The sequence below is a fragment of the Zonotrichia albicollis genome, chromosome 25 (assembly GCF_047830755.1).
Source record: "Zonotrichia albicollis isolate bZonAlb1 chromosome 25, bZonAlb1.hap1, whole genome shotgun sequence".
In the NCBI taxonomy this organism is placed as follows: domain Eukaryota; kingdom Metazoa; phylum Chordata; class Aves; order Passeriformes; family Passerellidae; genus Zonotrichia; species Zonotrichia albicollis.
This window is the reverse complement of record NC_133843.1, coordinates 3,069,614-3,082,305: the sequence shown is the minus strand read 5'-3', so window position 1 is coordinate 3,082,305 and position 12,692 is coordinate 3,069,614. Positions and strand designations below refer to the sequence as shown.

The 12,692-nt window shown below is 48.0% G+C and overlaps 1 protein-coding gene across 3 annotated transcripts in view; it reads right to left on the bottom strand.

Moving 5' to 3' along the window:
• PRDM16 (PR/SET domain 16) overlaps nucleotides 1-12,692 on the bottom strand; it is a 291,780-nt gene that overhangs the window by 59,409 nt on the left and 219,679 nt on the right. The gene's annotated exons all lie outside the window — the stretch shown is intronic.

The following is a 12,692-nucleotide window of genomic DNA, read 5'->3' as shown; positions in this document are numbered from 1 at the left end:
AGAGCCCTGGCAGATCCACTGCCTCCCCCTGTAAAGGCTCTAGGATTACACAGGATTGTTAATAACACATGAAACAAACTCCAACAACACTTATTGTTGAAGATGTATGAATTCAGAGAGCTGAGGGCCTTGAAATAGCACCCATTTTCAATTAATTAACAGATTTGGGGATATATGGCCCAAGTTCGGGACACAGATAAGGAAGGCCATGCCCTGGGGTGTTTTTGATGGACACATCTGAGTGTTTCACTCCTGAAAACATCTAAGAGTGTTATTCTTAAAGCTTGATACCTGGAATTACCCTGCAGCCTGCTTCTGGTGGTTAGGCCATGTTTGGACACCTCAGCATGGCACAAATCAAATTTTCTGCTAGGATTGAAAACTACAGGGAATCAGAAGTGATGGGAATTTCACTTCAAGGTGTTGAATGTCTGGAGAGGCTGGAAAGGATGTGGACTTTTATTCCATGTGTGACTGGTGCCAGTTGCACCCATGCAATGACAACCACTGTGTTGGTCTCACTTCTGTCCTCTCCCAGAGCTTCTGCACCCTGCTTTAGGTGCTGCTTAAACTGCTACCACCACACAACCATGGAAAGAAGGGAATCACCACCAAAAACCTGCCAGAGGAGTGGTTCAGAGGGGCAAGGCAAGCCCCAAGGCACACAGGTCTAGATTCTAGACTGATTTTAGGAGGTTAATAGGGCATGATTATCCTCCTTACTTTCCCCATCAGCATGGATAACAACAACCCAGCAATCCAGGAACATCTGGGCACCTCTCCTCCCATTGGCTTTAAAAGCCTTGAATTTGCAGGCCCAAAGGCTTTGTATTCCCAAGGTTTAACCATGACCTGACACTTTCAGAACAGAGATGTACAAAAAAATAATAACAAAACCAAAACCAAAACAAAAAACAGAGAAAAACAAAAAAAAAAATCCCCCAAAACAACAACAAAAACTCCTTGAATTTACAGGCCCAAAGGCTACATATTTCCAAGGTTTAACCATGACCTCACACTTTCAGAACAGAGATTTACAAAAAAAAACCCCAAAACTAAAACCAAAAAACAAACAAAACCCCCTAACTCTCCCCAAAAAAACACACAGCACACCCCCAAAAAGCCTTGAATTTACAGGCCCAAAGGCTATGTATTCCCAAGGTTAAACTATGATCTGACACTTTCAGAACAGAGACAAACAAAACCAAAAACCAACAAAAAAACCAAACAAAAAACAAACCCCAAAAAACCAACCAACCAAACCAAAAAAACCCACTAGAAAAAAAGAAAATGAGGAAAAAAACCCACCAAAAAGCAGCCCCGAACAGGGCTGTGCCTTCCCCTCAAGCACAGCTGTGCCCCTGACACAGGAAACCCCCCCAGAAGGACGGGGAAGCCAAGTCCTCCTGATCTTTGTTATGAGCAGCAGCTGCTCTCCTGCCCTTCAGAAGGTGTGAAATAGATGAGTTTGAGCTGGGCTGGCACTGAGAAAGAGAACCAGAGGATATTCGAGGTTCAAAAACCTTCAAAAAACAGCAGCCCCCTCATTGAGGAGCTCAGGAAACAAAGCAACCCTGGGGAGAGATTTTCTCTCACGAGGTGCTGCTCACCCCGCAGAGAGCTGAGATGTGTGATCTCCTTAGAGCGATATTTACTGAAAACATGGCCCAGAAAAGGTGCTAAACGAGGCCTGTGGGCCAGAGTCCCACCACTGCCCTACATCCTCCACAAGTGTTGGTTTATGTTAGAAATGTCACCAAAAATGAGAGCAAGAGGCCTTCCCAGCATGTGAGGGAATTTGGGGGTGCTCAGGGTGTGCTCTCATCAAAAGTGAGAGCGAGAAGCCTTCCCAGCATGAAGCAAAGGCTGTGAGGGAATCTGGGTGTGCTCAAGGTGTGCCCTCAACACCCTCACCAAAAGTGAGAGCAAGAGGCCTTCTCACCATGTGAGGGAATTTGGGGGTGTTCAGGGTGTGCCTTCTCTAAAATCGAGAGCAAGAGGCCTTCCCAGCATGAAGGAAGGGCTATGAGGGAATTTGGGGGTGCTCAGTGTGTGCTCCCCCCAAAAATAAGAGCAAGATGCCTTCACAGCAGAAAGGAAGGGCTGTAAGGGAATTTGGGGGTGCTCAAGGTGTGCCCTCATCAAAAGTGAGAGGAAGAGGCTTTCCTAGCACAAAAAAAGGGCTGTGAGGCAATTTGGGGGTGCTCAGTGTGTGCTCACCCCAAAAATGAGAGCAAGAGGCCTTCCCAGCATGAACGAAGGGCTGTTAGGAAATTTGGGGGGGGCTCAGGGTGTGCTCTCTCTAAAATTGAGAGCAAGAGGCCTTCCCAGCACAAAGGAAAAGCTGGCCTTTGCTCTGAGGGGATTTCGGGGTGCTCAGGGTGTGGGTAGGGCAAGAGGGGCACAACCCAAAGCTCAGAGCATCAACGACCATCTTCTCCCTGCCTTGACTGCTGGAAGGACAGCAAGGACCTGGGATGAGGGAGCTGTTCCACAGTTAAAATTTCCTCTCTGCAGTGGGTTTTTAAAGCATTGAGGCTTATCCCAAACCTTTTGCCTTTGGATATTGGCTGAAGAGTGGGAGTGAGGCCAGAGGACTAAATCTTCAGGGCACTTCCAGGAAAAATCTGCTCCCAGAAAATCTGTTTTAGGACTGGTCTGCCTCCCAAGGGACATGAAGATTATGCACATGATCTAAATCTTGAGCAATAAATTTTTCAATGTGCGACCATTACACGCAGTTTATCTTCAATGTGAGCATCACTGAAGTCAGAACTGGGGACACCAGGGTGGACATTTTGCCTCAAGTTTGCTTCTACATGGTGAGAAAAGAAGGTTTTGGAGCCAGTTCTCACCTAAAGATATGAAAGACTTTTACAGAAGGGGAGTCCCCCCCGCACCAGCCCGACAGCTGCTTGTGGGTTTAGCAACAATCTCACTCACAGATACACAAAGAAAATGTGCAAAGTGTGCTGCCCTCAGATTTATGCTGTGAATGTGGTTATTTCCCCCTCCAACACCGTGAGTCACACTTGTAAAGAAATTCTAGGGTGCTCATTTTCCACCAAAATCTCTGAACCAATAATTTTCTGCTGGTTGGTTGATGAGACATCCATGAGAGGTTCACAGACCTTCAAGCCAAACCTTGTTCTTTCTTTCCAGATTATGACAAGGAGGAACTGATTAAACAATTTCTCCCTGCAGCTCTGCCCCCCTCTGCAGCTGAAAGCAAAGCAGTATCTTGTCTGACATCGCCAAAAGAGCTGAAATCTCAGCCATAAGGAAGTACAAGGGTAAAACTGCACAGTCCCAAGTGCCACTGGAGTGAACTTTACCCTGAGCCAATTCACCTACTTATGAAATGATCCATCCCAGGGAATTGATGCTGATGATAAATCTGCCCTTTGAATGTGCTGAGAAACAACATTTCAAAATCTCCAGCTCAGATCTGATCCCATCTCTGGGTCAAAAGACAGCTGAGCAGGGTGGTGGTGTCGAGATGGAGCCACAGGAGAGCTGTGGAGTGAGGGGCACCCCGATGCCTCTGCTCAGGTTGTTTTACTGAGGCAATGCCTGCACATCTGGTTCTCTGACAGCAGGGCTCAAAACAAAGCTGATCTGACACTGCAGACTGCTCACACTGCCCCAGCAGGGCAGGTTTGAGTTAGGAGATGCTGATAACCTCCACTCAGAATTCCTTATCTTCCATGGACACCTGTGCCCAGCACCCAGCAGCTCCCTGCCCTCCCTGATCCACATCCTGACCTGGCAGGAGAAGACCTCTGCTCCGTATAAGTTAGGCTGTTTTGAAGCCAGATGAGAAAGAAAAGAAAATAAACTAGCATCTGCCTTTGGAGCTGATTTCTCACCTCTCAGAAAGCCAGACTTCCACCCAAAGCTGGAGCTGAGGATGACAAATATTTCCTTTATACATCAGGATTCCCTGGGCAGGAAAAGGGAACCCTCCTCCTTTCTGGGGCACTCTGATCTTTAAGGTCTCTTCCAACCCAAACCAATCTAGGATTATTTTCTCAGTCAACTCTCAGTTACAATAAATGTGAAGATAGTTTTTTCTCTTAAACCCAAATACTCTTGGGAAAAAAAATCAGATTTGAGGTATTTAAAAGATTCACCTGATAATGATCTCAAAGACTTCCTCATTAACAGATGGAAACACTTTTTTTTTTCTGACAGATTTCTTATTTTGAAGTTTAAAACCCTTAATTATAGAACACAAGACTTAAAACCCTCTCAGCCCCACTACAAAGCATTAATTTAATGCTAAGTAGAAATTATCACATTTTTAAGCACTGCTTCAGCACCCAAAACAAACAAATGTGGTGAGGACATTATTGTCTCCATTCCCTTCACAGAAACTCACACAAAAGTTGAAGCAACTGCCCAAGCCTTGAAATGCTGCCCAAACAGTTTCTTGTGCTCTAATCCTGCAGCTTTTAAACCAATCCATGGTGTAAATGATTCCTGCCTGTATCTGGCAGACCTGGGAGTTCTCTGAGGATGAACATAAATTCAATTATACCAAATTAAATAGGAACATACATAAACCACATAACATTTTAATTGGGGGTGATCCTTCACTTTTTTTTGGAAAGAACTGTGCAATAGCTGAGTCCACAAAGATGATACGACACATCTGCTTTCTCCCTGGAGCTGCCTGCTTTTATTAATTACCCTGCAGAGATATATTTATATTGATGTAGTCAGAGTGTGAACAAAACCTCATGGAGGAAAAATGGTTTCATTAAGGAAGGAAAACGTGGTTTACGGGTGCTGAGAAAATCTGGTCTTTAGAGTCAGTAAAAGTTTCATAAGTGATTAGATAAAAATAAATCCTAGGGAAATATTTGCACCAAATATGTCTCTGACATTTCATGCTGGAGAATCACATAAAAAAAAGTTCCTGACTCAAAAATCCATTGGCTGCATCTGGGGCTGAGTTCAGACCACTCCAGCTCTCTCACTCACTTTTCCTCTGCTCTGATTAACAAATTTGCCTCTGCTGCCCCAGAGTGCACCCCTGTCTCAGTAACTTCCCAAAATCTGGCAGAGGCAGGACCAAGATGTGCCCTGTCCCAGTCTGCCTGTGGTGCCCAGCACCAGCACAGTCATTCTGGACTGGGGCAGCAGTGAATAGGAGCAGAGGCTCTGCCAGAGCTTTTCCCTGACTCTTTCAGGAGCCAAAAGAGGAATTTGCCTGTAAACGGCACAGAAATGCTGGCAAACCGCTTTGCAGAGGAACAAACATCACAGACGGCGATGCTCAGGTGTGCACAAAACACACCTGGCTGTGCCAGCCTGGGCCTTGCTCTGTGTTTAACAGCAGACACTAAATGAGGGGCTGAAGGGAAGAGTTTCACCCTGTCCCACGGAGGCAAAGAATAGGGCAGGAAAACCCAGAGCACCAAGAGGTGCCTGTAAGTGGCACAGAAATGCTGGCAAACCGCTTTGCAGAGGAACAAACATCACAGACAGAGATGCTCAGGTGTGCACAAAACACACCTGGCTGTGCCAGCCCGGGCCTCAGTGTCCAACAGCAAGCACCAACGAGGGGCTGAAGGGAAGGATTTCACCCTGTTTCCATCCCAGGGAGGGAGAGAACAGGGCAGGAAAATCCAGAGCACGGGAGGGCCCCGGAGCGCCCCTGCCCCCGGCACAAGGCGCTCTTTGTGGGACGATGCTCCTGCTGGAGAGACGCTGCCTCAGCCCCAAAGCCCGGCCAGAGATGGAGATCTCACACGCTAATAAATAAAAATAAATATCTGACCTCAAGTAAAAGATCCTTCGTTTGACACTCCTGATCATTTTTTATACTTCAAGCTCAGTTTTTACTGGACAGGATCCAGCCATCCTATGGAAATGGAACAGTCTTTAGGTGAACAAAAGTCCTTTTCTAGTCCTGAGGGCCGGCGAGTTTATCCAAATATTCTCAGTTTACTACTAGCCCCTTTTGGAGCCGATACACTCAATACAAGCACACTTTGTATCTGCGGGGCAGCGCCAGGACAGGGCTGAGCCCGGCGCGGGGCCGGAGCCGCCCGGTGGGGAGGGACCACGGAGCCCCTGCCCTCCTCATCCTCCTCCTTTTCCTCTTCATCCTCCCCCAGTCCTCCTCATCCTCCCCCTTTTCCTCCTCATCCTCCCCTGCCCTCCTCATCCTCCTCCTTTTCCTCTTCATCCTCCCCTTTGTCACCCTTATGTCCCCCAGTCCTCCTCATCCTCCCCCTTTTCCTCCTCATCCTCTCCCTCCCCTCCTCATCCTCCCCTTTGCCCTCCTCATCGTCCTTCTTTACCTCTTCATCCTCCCTTGCTCTCCTCATCCTTTTCCTTGTCCTCCTCATCTTTGCCCTTGCCCTCCTCATCCTCCTTCTGCCCTCTTCATCCTCCCCATTTTCCTCCTCCTCTCCCCCCTGCTCTCTTCATGGCCCCCTTATCCTCTTCATCCTCCCTCCTCTTCCTCCTCCTCCTCCCCCTTATTCTCCCCATCCTCCCCCTGCCCTTCTCAACATCTCTATCCTCTTCATCCTCCCTTTCCTCCTCATCCTCCCCTTGCCCTCCTTATCCTCATCCTGCCCTCTTCATCCTCCCCCCTTTTCCTCCTCATCCTCCCCCTGCCTTCCTCCTCCTCCCCGGCATCTCTGCCCACATCTGATAGCGCCGCAGCGCAGAAACCACGGAGCCAGGGCAGCGCCTCCTCCTCCTCCTCCCCTCCTGCCATCTCGCCGGGAAGAATGTTTGGAAATGCTAAACGCTCTTTTCCATGTTTCTACATCAGTTCTTATTTCTCGTCCAGCCCGTGAGCGGCTGCCAAGTGCATGAAGTAATGAGAAAGCTTCGGCGAGAGGGGCTGACTTCACTCCAGCGCCGCTGCACAAACACACCCAGCGCGTCCCGGGCTGTCAGCACGGCGCTGGACGGGACCTCATTAGCGAATTCTGACTTTCCCAGCCGGAGGAAAGTCAAAATTCGCTGGGTGTCACCGTCCCTTCACATCCTGCCCTGCCCTTCTCTGTCACATCTTCCCTTCCCTGTCGCACCTTCCCGCATCCTTCCTTGTCACACCTGCCCTGCCCTTCCCTGTCACATTTCCCGCATCCTGCCCTGTCTCACCTTCCCGGATCCTGCCCCGTGCAGCCGGGAATGTCCCAGCAGAGCACTCTTTGCCCCCAGACCTGGTGACAGTGACCTCAGCAGCTCCAGAGGCTGGCAAGGATGGGGAGAGAAGGAAAAAGCAGGACACAAACGCTCACCTGAAGCTCCGGTGCCCGGCGCACAAAGGCTGTGCTGGGGGAGGTCTGTCATAACCTGTCCCCAGTACAGGGAAATGCTTAAATGCAGGGTTTAAACTCCTCTGTGGAATTACGTCCTGTCGGGGGACACAAAGAGACCGGAGCCCTCAGGAGAGGGAGGCACTTTCACATGGAAAGTGTTGGAAGGGCAGCTGATGGGGCAGCGCTCCCCAGGGAATGAGACAGAAAAGGGAATGAGGGTCTGAAACTGGGATAACTGGAGCTATCAGACCTTGAGGTGACTGAGGAATGGGGTGTAAAGACATTCAGTTCAGACACTAAGACACTAACTCAGACACTGAGACATTAACAGGCAAGAGGGACAACAACCAACAAAGGTCACAGAGCTTCTGTCTGTAAACACAGGTCAGACAAACACCCAGACAAATAGCTGGAGGTCCTGCACTGGTCTGAGAGGGATTTGAACTGGAAATGGAAGGGTTTGTGTGCAGCAGTGAGCAGATGGATAGCACCAAGTTGTTGCCTAGTGGCTTTTGGAACTAGCTGCAAACTGCTCTCGGCGCTTACTCTGCAAGTGCTGCTATTTGAGGGGGAAAATATTCAATGGAAATTCCTTCTCTCACTGAATCAGCAGAGGAATCCAACACAACACATTCAATCCCTTCAGCACGTGCTGCCCAGGGATACATTTAAAAAATAATATATTAGGGAAGGTGATTTTATTCATACAAGCCTTGCCCACACAGTGACACCAAAATTTCAGCAGATAAGGGTCCATAAATTTACCTTATTAGAATGCTCCTAGTTGAAGAAAATGAGCCCAGCTTATCCCTGGAGCCTTTTGGACAAGGGCTTTGCAATAACACAAGAGAACACAAGAGAAGGGGGCTGAGCCCTGTGCTGTAATTTCCATGGGGCCGAGTGCCACAGGTGCACTAATATAGGCATTAGTGAATGATTAGGCCCCATAAAATATATGAATGCTGTTTCTTTAAGAAGCCATAAAATTTTATTGAGGAAAAAATCCATGTGCAAGGCTTTTGGTTCGTTTCATGCGGTCATTCAGAATTTCACTCATTTCTGACAGGACTATGATAATTAAAACTGGGTCTGGTTTCTATAAAGTCCATCTGGCCTTCCGCGATGGAGACTTTTGGAAGGATGTAATTGCCTGGGCAGCAAATAACTATTTTGCCATCCGCAGTAGTTTAATTTTGTCCCTGCAGCAGGGGAGCCAAGTCAGAGGGGCAAAAGATCATTAAGGTCTGTGGGGGAAGAGGGGCTCCCAGAGCCAGGGCTGGCCCTGGATTTGTTGAAACGCTTGACACCAATGGGCCCCATTAATGCATGGGTTAGATACAATCTGTGGAAAAGGGTCTATTATAAAGGGATTATTTGGAAGTGTTCTGTAGTTGGGGGTGGGTGTGATTGAAGGACTTAAAACTGTTACATTAACCCTTAGGGCACTCCAGGCAGTAACAAACCTGGCATTAAAGCGCTGGTGTTTGTCACAATTTCTCCACTTCCCTCCTTCCCTGCCACAAGGTCAAAGAGATTAAAAACATCCATAATGCACTCTTCGGAGCTACAAAGATGAAGCTTGTTTTCTGTCCACTTTATGGCTGCTGCAGCTTCCCCCTCCCCTGCCTCCCCTGCTCCCACCCCAAACACAATCGTTAAACAACAAAACAAATGGCAAAGGACAGACAGCGGCGATTATTTTATATATACACGGAATATAGGCATGTATTTACTTACACATCAAAAGGAAAGCCAGCACAGATGGAGTGGTGACAGGAGAAGCTCTAGAGCTCTGCTTTAAACACCCAAAATATGCCTGTTCATATTTTGCTTGACTTGAAAACAGAGCTGGAAATTTCAGGCTCGTGAGTGGATACCTTTCCTGGGAAGCTGCCTTGTTCTGCCACGTTCCTTTGAATGTCACAGCTCAACAAAACTATGCAGGGACTTGATAGACTCTCAAATACTTTCCAGAAATCCAGCTTCATTTGCATTTTAAACATTTTAGGCGTTTTGTGGGGTTTTTTTCCTGTCTTGTCAGCATTGCACGTGTGACTCCTTTGGGAGGCCAAAATCCAAACTGGGATATTGTGGGGCTGAAGATCGTGAAGGAATCAAAAATCTGCACCACCAAGGGCAGCCGCTTTAACCAGTGCCCAGAATGGCTCAGGTTTGCCGTTTTTTTACACTTATGTACATCCTTTAACTCCCCCCATGTTCTACACAGAGGGATTTCAGCCTTTGATGCAGCAAGTCCAACAGCAAATCCAACCCAAATATGTTTCTGTTTTGGCCTGAGGATGAGCCACTGTTTTGTCAATAATTTAAAAAGAAGAGGAGAGCCTGAATCAGCTGAATTTGGACATTCTGAGTGTTTTGAAAATTATTTTGTGGGATAAGAGGCAGAAAGCATCACAAAAAATGATGGAAAGATGGAATGTGGAAATGTGGAAAGCTATGAGGTGTTGGAATCCTGGAGCACTTGGACATCACCTCGAGATTCTCGTGTTCTCTGCCTGGCCATGGTGAGGGATGAAGGAGGAAAGGCCAGGGGAGGACACGAGCTCCAGACCCAATCCAGGAGGACCCAGAGCTCCATCCTCTCCCTCAGGCTCAGCTTGTCACTGTGATAAATTATTCACACAATTGTGAGCCCCAGTAACCCCAAAGCCTGCCACCATCAGCCATTCCCAGGGCAATTTTCTCTGGAATAAGTGACTTCTGTTTTGCTTTCTTTTCCAAGGGTTCATCCATTTCATCTGATCTTGTATGATCCCCAAATCAATCACCTGATTCATGGGCTGTTTGCAGGAATATTGAGAATGTGGGAAAAGCCCCAAGGGCCAGAGAATGTCCTATTTTCCTGGAATTTGTGCCACTCTTTGCTGCAGGAATGCTTGAGACTGGTTTTCCTCCTCTGGGAACTCTGAGGGAAAACATGTGCCTATGAAGTGTTCCCCAGACCCCACTGGAAACAACAACAGAGATAATGGGAGTGGGGAGCACACTTTGGAGAGAGTTATTGAAATTGTGACTCTTCCAATACAGTAGAAATCTCTGTTTGCCTTGGCATGTCCAGCTCTGCTCACCACAGCAATCAGCACAGTCAGAAATGATTGATAGCTAAAAATGTCTGCTTGGAAGAGCAGAAAGGATTATTAAACTCCATAAATTAGGGGGAGAAAGGTGTTTAAAAGTTTTGTATGAGCCCAACCCAAGTAATAGTCATGAAAGTAAACCTCCTAATTAACAAACTCTTAGAGTTGCTAATTCTGATTGGATTCTTCATCTGCAACTCCAGAGCTGGGACCTGTTTGATGTGGCAAAGCTGCCCCAGCAGCCCCGGGCCTGCACAGCACCAAAGGCAGGAACCAGCTGCCTCCCTTGAGCAAAACACTGAAATCAAAGCCCCAGAACCACTCTGACCTCTAACCAAGCTGTGTTTGGGTGTTTGGCAGGAAGAAAACACCTCTGAGGTGGTGATGCTTTGTAGGATACACAGCCAGAAGGAACCTTCTGCAAGGTGAGATTTGTCCACAAATCAACCCCAAACTTAAACTTGGTCAACAGCACCAGCAAAAGGACAGAACTTCTGAACTGAAATTGGTGCTGACACTGTAATAGAAGAAAGTTTAAATGGGTTAAAACCCAGCTCCTGTATTTTCATCCTGATGCTTCCCTGGGGAGCCCTGTCTGGCCCTCACCACTCTGAGTGTCAAAAAATTATCTTTATTCCTGGTTTTATTGGGATAAACCAAAGATAAGTGGAATTCTAGCCAGGCTGTGCAACCACCCCTCATTCCCATCCTTTTTACTGCCTGAGCACTGCCCTGTCCTGTCCCATCCAGCCCATCTGCACTGAGCCCACCAAGGCTTGAGATCTTCATCATCTTCACCTTCAAACAAAATATATCTGAATGAATCCACCTCTAAAATTTGTTAGAATCCTCTTTATGCGGTTACTAAGAGCATAAACAGAGTTATTTATTCATATTAAAAAAAACCCTTCTGCTGCGAATTTGCAGACAACTCCCCCACAGATTTTATTTTCCTATTTTTTATTGAAATCATAACTAGCAACAGGGTTGCTTTTTCTTGGAAATCAAATTAAAAATATTCTGTTCTGAAGATCCTGTAGATACACGAAACCTGCATCTTTTCTAAATCAAGGAGGGTGAAATTCTGCCAGGCAAAGTAGGCGGAAGAGTGCCAAAAACCCTGAAAAGGTCTCTCAGAATGGTGGGGGGGAAAAAAGAACCAGAATAAAAGAAGCTGTGAAAGTTTATGAGGATAAACACTGATGACAGGTGGAGTAGAAGCTGAAATCTGAACTCCAAAGTAACTGCAAATAAAGATTTGTTACAGATGGTTTTAATATGACCTAACACTGGGATGCCAGCTACAGCATCACTTTTTCCTGTAGGCTGGACAAAACTAATAATGGAGCTGTGGAAACAGGGCTGCAGCAGCACAGACAGCACAGAGGGCACACAGCCTGCAGGACATCCCCTGTCCTTGGGGAAGGTGAGAGACACAGCAAATAGGTGAGAAAGGGACACAGAGCTGGAAACAGGAACATGTCTGTTAAAGAGGGAAAATCGCAGAATCCCAGGATCACTGAGGCTGGAAAAGCTCTCCAAGGTCATTGAGTCCAAGCTGTGCTCAATGCCCACCTTGTCCCCAGCACAGAGCCCTGTGTGCCACATCCAGGCCTTCCTTGCACATCTCCAGGGATGGGCACTCCAAACATCCCTGGGCAGTTCCAGGGCCTGAGCTCCCTTTCCATGGGGAAATTCCTGCTGGTGTCCAACCTGAGCCTGCCCTGGCCCAGCCTGAGGCTGTTCCCTCTCCGCCTGAGAGGGAACAGCAGATCTTGACCTGGGGCTGTCCCCTCCTGTCAGGGAATTGTACAGTCACAAGGTCCCTCCTGAGCCTCCTTTTCTCCAGGCTGAGCCCCTTCCCAGCTCCCACAGCCCCTGCTGGGATTCCAGAACCTTCCCAGCTCTGTTCCCTTCCCTGGACACTCTCCAGCCCCTCAGTGGGGACCCTCCCTCCAGGAGATCTCTGCTGTCCATGGCCACTGAGTGTCCCTGCATGGCCGATCCAATTACATCATCCCATGGGGAGATGCTCCGCCCAGGGGAGGAGCCAAGCATTCCTACCTGGATCCAATCTGAGGGTTGGAAAAACACCAACAGCCTTTTCCACTGCATTGCCAGAGGAGCAGCTTTCTGCTGCCCTGCATTGCCAGAGGGAGCCCAGGCCCATCTGCAGCAGCCCTGGAGCTGCAGAGGAAAACTCCCCCCTTGTGCAGGATCCTGCTGCAGCAGAGCCACAGCTGGCACTGCAGGAGGGCTGAGCCCCCATGGGATGGGGCTGGGACACCGCCCTGACACACAGGGG